Source organism: Callorhinus ursinus, unplaced genomic scaffold (genome assembly GCF_003265705.2).
Source record: "Callorhinus ursinus isolate GAN/ISIS: 27379988/994484 unplaced genomic scaffold, GSC_fseal_2.0 scaffold10, whole genome shotgun sequence".
Classification (NCBI taxonomy): domain Eukaryota; kingdom Metazoa; phylum Chordata; class Mammalia; order Carnivora; family Otariidae; genus Callorhinus; species Callorhinus ursinus.
In genome coordinates, this window is record NW_027397072.1 from 59,847,285 (window position 1) to 59,859,595 (window position 12,311).

The 12,311-nt window shown below is 46.7% G+C and overlaps 1 long non-coding RNA gene across 2 annotated transcripts; it reads left to right on the forward strand.

Annotated features, from left to right (window-relative positions):
* Positions 1 to 186: 186 nt before the first annotated feature.
* On the forward strand, positions 187 to 9,645 carry LOC141373612 (uncharacterized). 2 transcript variants are annotated; one of them, XR_012379813.1, is made up of 4 exons: positions 187 to 327; positions 820 to 1,070; positions 7,659 to 8,435; positions 9,206 to 9,645. It is a non-coding gene; the product is annotated as an uncharacterized lncRNA (long non-coding RNA). The 2 variants fall into 2 exon arrangements; XR_012379812.1 differs by having other exon boundaries at positions 187 to 1,070.
* The last annotated feature ends 2,666 nt before the right edge of the window (positions 9,646 to 12,311 follow it).

Consider the following 12,311-nt stretch of genomic DNA (forward strand, 5'->3'; position numbering starts at 1 on the left):
GGCGGCGGGGAAGTCACCGGCACCGCTTGTCTCCGGCACTTGTTGCCGCCACCGCCACTGCGCCTCTCACTCCCGGCTCCAGCTCCCCGCGCCGCCGCCGCCTCTGGGCGCCCGGGTCGGGCCCCGCCTTCGCCCCCGCCCGGCGCGCCAATCAGGCCCGGCACCACCCCTCACGTCACCGCCCAGCGGGGCCCGCAGCCCGGCGCCCCAAGTTTGGGGAAGGCCGAGCTCCAGCCTGCCTGCCAGTTGGCGCCCAAGATTCGCCCAGGCTGGTGCTCCTCCTAGCTTCCAGAGACCCTCCGGGGCCCCCAGGTCCACATGTGGAAAGTAAAGGGTTAAACTGGAGGAAAGGGGCCCCCAGGAAGTAGACCCCCTCGGAACTACAGGACAGTTCGACCTTATTCCAACCCGGGTCTAACCTAAATGTCTCCAACAGCAGGTCGCCCCTCTTGCGGGGCGCCTAATGTTGGGGGACTAAGCACATAGCCTGGGTAGGACTCCAGTGACCTTTTCTGGCCAGAACCAGTTTGTGACTGGGCCTAGACCGGACCACGGCCAGCGTTCCAGTGTTTGGGTGCTTGCGCCCCTGCAAAACCCGGAGTTCCACTGGGCAAGGGGGAACCAGGGCCAAAGTGGGACTTGACCGTTGCTCTCTGCCCACCCATTACTTGCCGCCACCTCTTAGATCCCCAAATAACGCCCTAGAGCCCAAGGCCTAAATGATGCCCTACTTGGCACTGCCACCCGATCTTCAAAATTATGAAGCCGCCCAGGAACTGGTGAGGGAGAAGTTTTAGTTCTCCTTTTGGTGTCTTGCAGAGAATTTCCTCGAGGTTCCACGCGCGTCTTGGAAGCCATAAAGGCAAGGTGTCCAGACGCTGCGCCTCCAACCCGGCGCCCAAAGACGCAGGGCGGACACCTAGGAGCGGCCTGAAGGGCTGAACTCTTGACCCACACCTTCGGCTCCCCACTACTGGGTGAGGACACCCACCGGTCGAAACACCTGGAACCACAGACGCACCCTCTTGGCCCAGCGCCCCCGCTGGCTCGCCGGAGCACTGCATTCTAAGGTGAGTCCCAGCCCAACTTTGGGGGCCCCAGGTAAGCCTAGCGCAACCGGATGGGGAGGTTGCGCAGGTCTGAAAGGCCCGGAGCAGTCAGCTCGTCACGCGCGTGCTCCGTGGGGAGGCAAGCCTGGCCGAGCCCATCAGAAAGCACCTCCCTCGCTTGGTCCTTATCTCTTAAGGAAGAAAGAGATCCCCTTTACACAACCAGAGCGAGCAATTAAGGACACTCCATCCTCAAATATTTGGATTTTTCAGAAGGCTTTCTGAGGCGGAATTAGCCGAAGGGGAAGGAAATGCAAATGTAGGAATTTCAGGCACCTAGGAGTTCAGCTCTCTCGACTGTGGGCCCCTTACTCTTATCCAAGCTCCGAGCAAAAGACCACTTTGCTGCTGGAAGCACTGAGCCACGTGGGTGCACTCTTTTAGAAACAGGAATTCAGAGTCAGATCTGGGAAAGTTTTGATTTTCAGCCTTAAGACCTTTTTGCTTTTATGTTGATCACATGATTCTCCTAAGACAGAAACATAAAAGTCAAAGAAACAAGTTGGATTTGGTATGTTCATAGAAAAACAGAAAGGGTGCACACCAACTGCTAACCACCGTTACCCCAAGTGTGGGACTGGAGTGTGGGAAGGAGGGAGATAAATTTTATACCCTTATACTGACTCTGCATTTTGTATTTTTCTGGTTATATTAACTGTCAATTTAGAAAGCTAATAAAACATTTTTAAGAAATACGGAAATTAGAAATTCTTCAAGAACTCTAGAGAAAGTATAAATTAATAAACAAAGCCTATGCTTTCATTCTGCATCAAAATAATTATTCCTGAGTCCATGTTCCTTGGTTTAAATAAAAAATATATCTAGGCTGCTGTTCTGATTAAATGCTGTGGTGGGACAAGACTGACATCTGAAGATTTTTCTGTGCCCTCAGACTGACATACTGGTTCTATGCGCGTGTGTCTTCCCTTTAAATGGGCATCCAGTAGCCACAGACATACTTTCAGGGACTGCCTGCCAAGGAGTTTTTAGTAAAAGAACTGCTACAGCGTAAGTTGGGATCCAATGAGGAAATTAAGCTTGTGTCCTTTGTAGCTGCCCAGGCCCTGAAATTTAAAAAATAAGGGCATTCTCTCCATCCTGCCATTAATTAATGCAGCTGGGAGTGTATTTATAACAGTTAACACTGTACCTTTGGGGGGAATTACACCAAACCTGCCTGATTCAGTCCTCCTCCAACTTCCTCCCTCCTGTTACAATAGAAGAGGTAGCCTCCTGCATGAGGTTAGACTTTCCACCCATACTCTGGTTCTGGTCCTCTCCCACCATCACAGGAACCTTTATTGTCCATTGTCCTCTCACTGCTATACCTGCATCTTCCTCTTCTCTATAGGATTCTCCCCATCTGCATTTAAACACACTCAAGTTACTCTATCCTAAACCCAAGGCTGATAGAACATTCCTCTCTGGCTGTTTCTCTCTCTGACACTTCAAAACTTTCTGTCTGCATGAAGTACCGTTCTGCACCCACTTGGCTGTAGTCTTTACTCTTGCGTGGGGGCCTGGGTCCATCATCAGTAGGTAAAGATGTATTATTTATTTATTTAACAAATATGTGGTGACACTGGAGTGGTGAACATGACAGACAAACTCTTCCCTCTTAGAGCTCACAGTTCCGCTGGGAGAGACAGCTTCACAGTTCAATGCACTGTCAATTATATAATGACAATTGCAGAAGTACAAGGTGGTGGGACTATTTGGGGGAGTCCAAGAGGAGGTGACATTTGAGTTGAGCTCTGAAGGGTGAGCAGGATTTACTCAGGCAGAGAGGAAAGTGGAACGGACTTCCTGGCTGGTTTATAATATAAGGGATGTGGTTGAGGGAGAAGTTGGAGAGGTAGGCAGGGGCTATGTTTTGCAGGGCCTAGAATACCATTTTCAGTAAGATCACTCTGACCAAATGTGAAGAAGGAATAGGGAAGAGGAGGAAAGGGGGTTGAGGGAGAGTTAGGAGGCTGTTGCCAAAATATAAATGAAAGGGTTGGGGCGCCTGGCTGGCTCAGTCGTTAAGCGTCTGCCTTAGGCTCAGGTCATGGTCCCAGGGTCCTGGGATCGAGCCCCGCGTTGGGCTCCTTGCTCAGCGGGGAGCCTGCTTCTCCCTCCCCCACTCCCCTTATTTGTATTCCCTCTCTCACTGTCTCTCTCTCTGTCAAATAAATAAATAAAATCTTAAAAAAAAAGGGGATGTTTAAGTGGTAAAGCAAACAGAGAGAAGAATACCAACAGGACTTGGTGATTGCTTAACTAGGGAGGAATCAAGGAAAACTCCCAGTTCCCTGCTTCTTCAACCAGATGGACAGTGATGCCATTTTATCAGTTGGGGGACCCTCAGGGAAGAGAATCGAGCAAATCTTCCCAAGGTTCACATTTGGTCAAGGTGGGTCTGAGGTGCCTGTGAGGTGTCCAAGTGGAGATGTTGAGTAGGTCATTGGTCGTACGGTCCGGTTCTCTGAAGAGGGGCTGAAACTGAATTGTAAGTAGAGGTGGTAATAAAGCCAGGAGAATAAGGTGGTCTCCTCGGAGAGTATAGAGCTCAACTGGAAGAGGGCCTAGGACTTACCTAAAGGCTGAACAGAGGCAGACTATCTGCAGATGAAGCAGAGGAGCTGCCAGAGGGGCAGGAAGAAAACTAGGAGCTTGGGGAGGGAGGGATTTCCCAGGGAAAGAACATGTTATAAGGAGGCAGTAGTCAACAGCACTCAAAATGGCTGAGAGACCCAAGGGAGATGAGCACTAAATAACATCCCCTGGACTGACTGACCTTAGTGTCATTTGGGAGTTTCACAGAGCAGTGACTGGTATAGTGAAGGGCAAAGAGATAGACTGGAGTGGATTGAGGAGTGAGTGAGCGGTGAAGAAATGAAGGACGGTACTTCATGCAGACAGAAAGTTTTGAAGGGTCAGAGAGAGAAACAGCCGGAGAGGAATGTTCTATCAGCATTGGGTTTAGGATAGAGTAACTTGAGTGTGTTTAGATGCAGATGGGGAGAATCCTATAGAGAAGAGGAAGATGCAGGTATAGCAGTGAGAGGACAATGGACAATAAAGGTCCCTGTGATGGTGGGAGAGGACCAGAACCAGAGTATGGGTGGAAAGTCTAAACTCATGCAGGAGGCTACCTCCTCTATTATAACAGGAGGGAGGAAGTTGGAGGAGGACTGAATCAGGCAGGTTTGGTGTGGGACATTGAATCCTTCCACAGGATGACTTTCTCTTGCTCTGTGACATACAGGAGGCTGGGGGTGGGGCAGGGAGAGCTGACAGATTTGAAGAGAGTGGAGAAGGTATGACAGAGTCCTTGCAGAAAGTGGGAAGGTTGAGGGGCACCTGGGTGGCTCAGTCGTTAAGCGTCTGCCTTCAGCTCAAGTCATGGTCCCAGGGTCCTGGGATCGAGCCCCGCATCGGGCTCCCTGCTCGGCGGGAGGCCTGCTTCTCCCTTAGGACTTCTTGTCTATCTTTTGCATTCTTGTATACTGGTCCTGTTACTATTACAATTGAAAGAGACTTGAGGCTGAAATATTTATTATGATGTTATAAGTAACTATTCAATTGTTTTCCTTTTTACAAAACGGCAGATATTCACTACAGAAAACTGATAAAATGCTAAGAATCAGAAAGAATTAAAAACTACCTATAATGCCAATAGTCATAAAGTTTTACAACCTGCTTTCAAGAACATGTACCTTGTCAACACATGATCATGTTTGTGTGCCTAAATATTGTAACACAAATAATTTCCAATTGCTGCATAGAATTCCTCATATAATGACTGTGCCATAGTTTATTAGTTCAATTGCTTGCTTTTAGTGTTTGGGGAGCTTTATTTTATTTATTTATTTTTATGTTAAAAAAGTTTGGTGATGAACATCCTTGTAATTAAATTGTTATGTATGTTTTTAATTAAAAAAAAAAAGAAGGCTGCTTCTCCCTTTCCCACTCCTCCTGCTTGTGTTCCCTCTCTCGCTGTCTCTCTCTGTCAAATAAATAAAATCTTAAAAAAAAAAAAAGAAAGTGGGAAGGTTGAAATGGCCAGATGATAAGGCAGTATGACAACCCACTTGAGGTTGGTGGTGTGAACTTATAAGGTACCCTTTGGCCCTCCTATGTGATTTCCTCCAGCAGAGCTCAGGTGTCTGCTCTGATGCAGGCTCAGGTGAGGGAATTCCTAGGGTAGAGGAGCAAATTTCTTTTGCCAAGGAATTGAGAACCTTGGCAAAAGTGAGGTTGACATGATGAATGATAAGAGAGAAAGGACAGAAATCAATGGGCTGGAGTTATCAAATGTTTAGTCATGTTGGAAGACTTGGGTCAGCAATCTGGATGCTTAAGTTAGTGGTTCAGGAGGTGGAGAGGTTTAATGACAAAGCCAGGATATGATAGGAGAGAGTAGAAGAGAAAGTCACTGGAGAACATGAGGCCAAGGGAATGAGAGGCAGGGTATTGGAGAGGTCATCTGTGTGGGCAGTGAAGCCACCCAGGAAGATATGGGCAGGAATTGAAGTCAAGGTCATGGTATGAAGGTCATGGAGCTGGGAGCTGAAGTCTTAAAGTGAGGAAGAGGGAATGACCAGGAGGTCAGAAGATGGGAACCACCAGAAAGGAAGAGGGAATGTGGCTAGGCAGCGGTCTCCTCAAGAGTGGAAGAACAAGAGTGTTTGCAAGAGGTGGAGGAGAAATGATGAGAGAGAGTACTAACCCCATCTCTGGGCCCTGGGAGATACAGAGATGGAAAAAATGAGCACCTTCATCTCCTAGAGCTTCAGGGAAGCAAAGAAGGTGGGGATTTCATTCTGAGTAGAGCTTAAGGATAGATGGATGGATGGATGGATGGATGGATGGATGGATGGATGGAACAACCTTCAATTCAGTTTGCTTGTTGAAGTCTGCAGTCCCAGAGGATTACATAAAAAGATTTGGAGGGGACGCCTGAGTGGCTCAGCTGTTAAGCGTCTGCCTTTGGCTCAGGTCATGGTCCCAGGGTCCTGGGATCGAGCCCCACATCAGGCTCCCTGCTCCGCAGGAGGCCTGCTTCTCCCCCTCCCACTCCCCCTGCTTGTGTCCCTTCTCTGGCTGTGTCTCTCTCTGTCAAATAAATAAATAAAATCTTAAAAAAAGATCTTAAAAAAAAAAAAGATTTGGAGGGTGGGAGTGAGTAGAGGTGGGAGGTCAAATGCTGGGAGAAGCAGAGAATTGTGCCTGATGGTGGACAGAGGACCCATGAGAGAATGATAACGGAAAGAGAAATGAGTGGTCTCAGTGAAGCCTGACCTGGTAGCTCTGTAAAGCAGGGCCACATCCCCCTCACTTGTTTCACCCCAAGATTTCCATCAGGGAAAGGGCCTCCCTTCTCCTTCCCCCTCTTCTCCACTAGGGACTTCGCTGTCAACACATGAGCTCCTATGGGACTCTTGGCCACGAGTCAGGAATCCCAGGCTTATCTCACCTCTGCTACTCACTTTGTCTCTTCCTCAGGCAGGTTGTTGACCTCTTCTGTCTCAGTTTCATTGTCTGTAGATGCGAAAACACACACACTTCTCAGGACAACTATAAGGAGTAGAGAAGATAACTTAAGTAAAAGCACTTTCTAGGGGCACCTGGCGGCTCAGTTGGTGGAGCATGTGACTCTTGATCTTAGAGTTGTGAGCTTGAGCCCCATGTTGGGTCTAGAGATTAGTTTAAAAAAAAAAAAAGCACTTTCTAAACTATAAATCACTGTAGGAATGTGATTGATTTCCTTTGTCCAGAATGCCCTCACATACATCCGTATGTCCCCCAGGAGCCCTCCCAAAAAGATCGAGAGCCTTTGCTCTAAAGGAAGCGGTAATCTTGCCCAGAGACGGGACAAACACACCCGAAACAATTAGAGAGGAATGCACAGCTGTGTCTGATTAAGTGCTAAATTGTAAGGTGAAGACAGTAAGAGCTCTGAGATCAGAAAAGAGAACAATTAGCCAGACTTGGGAAAGTCTGGGAGGCTTCCTGGAAAAGGTGGGGTGAAAGGCACCCAGACTGCTCACTGAAGCTGAGAAGACTATTGGCAAGTGCCCGTTCCTTTGTGGCTACAAAGACTGTCAATGGGACAGTCTGACATGGGTCCACAAAAAGCTTCTAGGTCACAGATGCTCTTTTGGCACCCCTGCTGCCCAACCTGTTGTCACCCCAATGGCCATGCATCTTCTCAGTCATAGTCTGGTGCTCCCCCCAGGTGGTTGGGCAGCCTGGGCTACACGGCTAATCTTCTGGGCTTTGCCCTGGGTCTCTCATGTTTGGGTCACCTGTGTGCCTGGTGAAGAAACAGAGGTTGATCTTCAGCAAGTTTCCTGGACCGTCTTTGGTGCCAGCACACGTGCAGTATTTTTGCCCAGCCAGACTGCAGGTTTTGGAAGAAGCAATCCCGGCTGCCCCTCTTGCTGCCATTTGCCTCACTGTACCCAGCCAGCCTAGGGGACCTGCACGTCCACCAAACCAAAGCCCGCACCAGCTCCCACACCTGCCTCCTTTGCTCTTTACTGCCTCTGCTTCATTGTCCAGGAGCATCGATCAGCCCACCATTCGGATACCACCCCACGGAGCTGCCACCCTAGAGCCCGAGAGCTGCAAGCCCAGAGCTCCCTTCGGCCTCCTTGGTTGTACTGGAGCCACAGGAGCCAGCCAACTCCTGCAGCCCACTGGATGTGGTTCAGAACGATGGCCTTCTTCCTTGGTAGCTTGCCCCATGGCCTGGTTGGTGCCCACGCCCTGTAGTTCCCTCCTCCTTCCCAGCAGACCTGGGAAAGTTCCCATCATGCTTCAGGGGCAAGCGGACACAGGCAGCTGCAGCGGCAGCAGAAATCCCTAAATCTTGTATATGCTGTGGACTTAGGTTGCTCCAGAAGGACAGCAGTGTTTTGCGAGTCTGTTAATCAGTCCCAGTTGGGGCCATAAAAACCACAGCCACCTCTATCAATGGCTAAAATATTAATTACTGATGGAAAGTTTGGGATCTGGGCACTGGAATTCTTGGAACTCCAGTCCAAATCCCTTGGAACTTGCAAATGAGAAAAAGGAGGTCTGAAAAGTAGATCTTGGGAGGCCAAACACCTGATACTAGAGATAATCTCTTGAATGTTGGTCAATTAAGTCACAGTTTAAAAATCACCTGGCTTCTAAAGCAGGCCCTTTATCCCAAGATTACTTTGACTTTGCAACAGCAGAAAGACAGAAAACCTCATTATCAGATGCAGATACCAGAAACCAATGTTATGATTCCCAGGGGATTTGCTCCATCTCCCACAGACTCCTGAGGCTAGAAGAATTCAGAATTCCCAGGTGAGTAAAGTCCAGCCTGTGTATGACGTTGTGATGGTGTATAAGGTCAGTAATTTGAAGGGGCACAAACAGCCGTCTCTACTAGGGTCGTAATATTGTTTGGGGAATTGAACTCTCATTAAAGAGAAATGCAAAATCATACTTGTAATTATTATCAAACTGCAAAATTACATTCAAGAGGAGAGGCCCATATTGCAGCATCAAGCATGAGACAGTGCCATTAATATGATTATCAGGGCATAAGCCTATTAGAGAACCTAATGCCTCATTGCTGGCATCATCCTGCCGGCTACCCCAGGTCTGGAAACCGTCTCAGTTGTAAACAGAACTGTTACAAAACAGGGATTTGCAGGGCGCATAACAAAGATCTGCTGACCTTTACCAAAGGTCAAAGCTGCCCGGCTAAGAAGAACAGAGAACATTTCTGAAAAATGAAGACTTATCTGCCAATTCCAGTTGGCTCTTATTGAGAAAGTAAGTATGCTAAACTCCAAGTCCTCCCCAGTTGTGCAGCCATCCAGGTATGGGTATAGCAGTGAGGCATGTGCCACCTCAGATGGATACAGGAGCCTAAGTCTTGGCTGCTGGTGGCGAAAAATCATGGTATGGAAATCTACAAACCCAAGTTCAAATCCCACTCTGTGTGTCCTCATGGGTATAGTAAAATCTATCTTGAAGAGTTCCCAAGAAGGGGAAATAAGGTCATGCATGACCAAGTGCCTATAGATTCCTGGTGCTTAATAAGTTTGTTTCATCTTTGGCTTTGACAGTGGAACCAAGTCCTCATCAGGATGAAGTACAGGTGGTATCTTGGCATAGAATCCTAGGGATTATCAACATTTGTCCTGGGAGCCCACAAGAGGAATTGCTACTCTCTCTTTATTACAAAGTGTTTGGATATCATTAATCATCATCACCATCGAGAACAGGAAGATCAATTGGCTATACCTGGGAGGAGCCACCTGATTGGTCTTTTAGGACCCAGTGACTGATGAAACTCACTTGGCAAGATGTGTCATAGCAAAACCATCACCAGGAGGGGCAGGGCCTTTCCCTTAAGCAGAGAGAAATCAGAAAACAATGGACCCCACAGATGGTTCTAGTTACTTTCACTGTAAGCGTCCTTGCTGTAGTCATCTTTGCTGTGAACATTTTTGTCAAATAACTAAGTAGCAGTAAGGCAATTTTGCCATTAAAGATTAAAAAGTAGGAGTACTTGGCTGGCTCATTTGGCAGGGCATGCAACTCTTGATCTCAGTGTTGTAAGTTGGAGCCCCATGTTGGGTGTATAGATGACTTAAAAAAATAAAATCTTAGGAGCACCTGGGTGGCTCAGTCGGTTAAGTGGCTGACTCCTGGTTTCAGCTCAGGTCATGATCTCGGGGTCGTGCTCAGTGGGGAGTCTGCTTGTCCCTCTCCCTCTCTGCCCCTCTCCTCTTTCTCTCTCTCTCAAATAAATAAATAAAATCTTTTTTAAGATCTTAAAAAAAAAAGTAACTGGTTGACAGTTTGGTTTCATTTCTCAAGGCAGACCTCACATTTTTATATGATGTAAATCTTAGCTCTCATAATGGTCTATATGGTGGCATAGAATTTTGAACCCACATTTCCCTAGAATTCTGGAACATCTATCAATGGACAAGTGACAATATGCCAAGAACAAACAGCAGTATAGAAGGCTTTCACAACATAATACGAAGCCCAGTTACAGATATGCATCCTAGTTTTTGGAATCTGATGCCTCTCTTAATGAAGGAAGAAATTTTAGCAAAAAAAGAAAAAGCATGATGCCAAACAGGGAAACAAATCAACAAGAAAAAAAATATAATACTCTGAATGAAAGACTTTGAAGACAACTACTTAGGTACAATCTACAAAATAAAATCAGTTATTGGTGCAGTATTACCATGAATCAACATACATTTTGAAGGTATTCAAGTATTTCATATTTTGCAATAAAGTCTTTAAATCTATTCATTTTCCAAGTTTCATTATGTTCTTTTTAATGAATGTCCCTCTTTTATTTTTTGCCATTTTATCTTATGTCAAAATTGTCTCACAGCCAGTAACTCATATGGAGGAAATGCTTGAGGCAAAGATGCTTAAGGCAAAAAACCAGCACGCCCACGGATAGTCTTAAAAGGGAAGCAGGATACAAGTAACAAGGTGGATAAACCTCAAAACATGTTGAGTGAAAGAAGCCATACACAAAAGAATATACATGAAGTACAAGAACAGGTAAAAACTAACCTATAGTGATAGAAATCAGAACACCAGTTGCCCCAAGGATAAGAAGAGAATTAAATGAAAAGGGGTGTAAGGGAACTTTCTGAGATGAGAGAAATGTTTCGTCTGTTGATTGGAATGATGGCTAAGTGGGAGCACACCATTGTCAAAATTTACCACACTGTACACTTTTTTTTTTTAAAGATTTTTATTTATTTGAGAGAGAACACAAGAAGGGGGAAGGTCAGAGGGAGAAGCAGACTTCCCGCTGAGCGGGGAGCCCAGTATGGGACTCGACCCCAAGACCCAGGATCATGACCTGAGCCAAAGGCAGATGCTTAACCAACTAAGCCACCCAGGCACCCCTCAAAAACATTTCTGCTAGCAGCTTTTACTCTAGCTCATACTGCCAATTATCAGCCAAAGGAATTCTATACACTGTATACTTTGAATTTGTGCATTTTACTGTTTATAAATTAGACCTCAACTAGCAAAAAAAAAAAAAAAAGGCAACAGTGTGTAGATGGAGGGAAGTACAGGCAAGTGGGAGAAAGAAGGGGCTCCCACCCACTACCATGGGACAGCTACAAACTGACATTTCAAAATCAACTGCAGATAGGAAAGGATGCATTTTTCTAAAAATTAGTATCCTCTTCTGAGCCACACATTAGGTTTAAGCCCTTGTTTCTCTGCAAATTGAAATCCTTTTCATTCCATTTCCTTCACTTCTCATCTAAAGCTGTTCTAGGACATGGTTTTCCCGGGGCAGCACCCTTTAGGAGTCACCCTCCCTCCACCCCCAGCTGCACAGAGACATTTTTGGATTTCATTAACTCTAGAAACTTTGTGCTATGGAACTATAGAAAAGGGAAGCCAAGTTTAATTGATCAGCCAAAATCAAATTAATGATCATTATAGAAATCAGAAAAAAAGAGTTTGGGTCACCAGGAAACTTTCTGGAAGAATCTTGACAAACCTTTCAGAAAGGGGATACCTGGCTGGCTCAGTCAGTGGGACATATGACTATAGATCTAGGGGTTGTAAGTTTGCGCCCCCTGTTGGGCATGGAGCCTACTTTAAAAAAGAAAAAGAAAGGCATGGAAAGGAAGGGAAAGGAAGGAGAGAGGAGAGGAGAGGAGAGGAAAAGAAAAGAGAAAAGAAGCCTATGTGATTTTTCAGGGAGCTCTGGTTCTGGGATATCTCAGAGTTGTCCCAAATTGGGGTGACAGAGCTGGGCCTTTACTCCCGCATCAAGCAGCTATTAGATGTGAGCTGCCCTTGGGAAGGGGAACATGGCCACGGGCAAAGTGGCTCTTTTTGGCAGAGAAGTCTCAGAAAGGGACTCAGCTGCCAGTGGCTGCTGTCAACTCCCCTCCCAGTAGATGGGGAAACAAGTGCTTCAGTCTTGGAGGGAGATCTGGAGGGTACAACATGTCATCCACTATAGGGGGGATGGATGTTGCATTTGTGGTCCCACACGTCTCCTAGAGACCAGCTAGGAGTCCACACTCATGTCCAGAGAAACAGTGCATATCGGCCTTTACCAGGACCATCTCTGGAACCCAGTGATCTCACTACCCTTCCAGTTCCTTTGGAAGGGGTGATAGAAGAGCCTTTGTCAGCTACCAGCCTAGTTTCAAGAGTAGGACA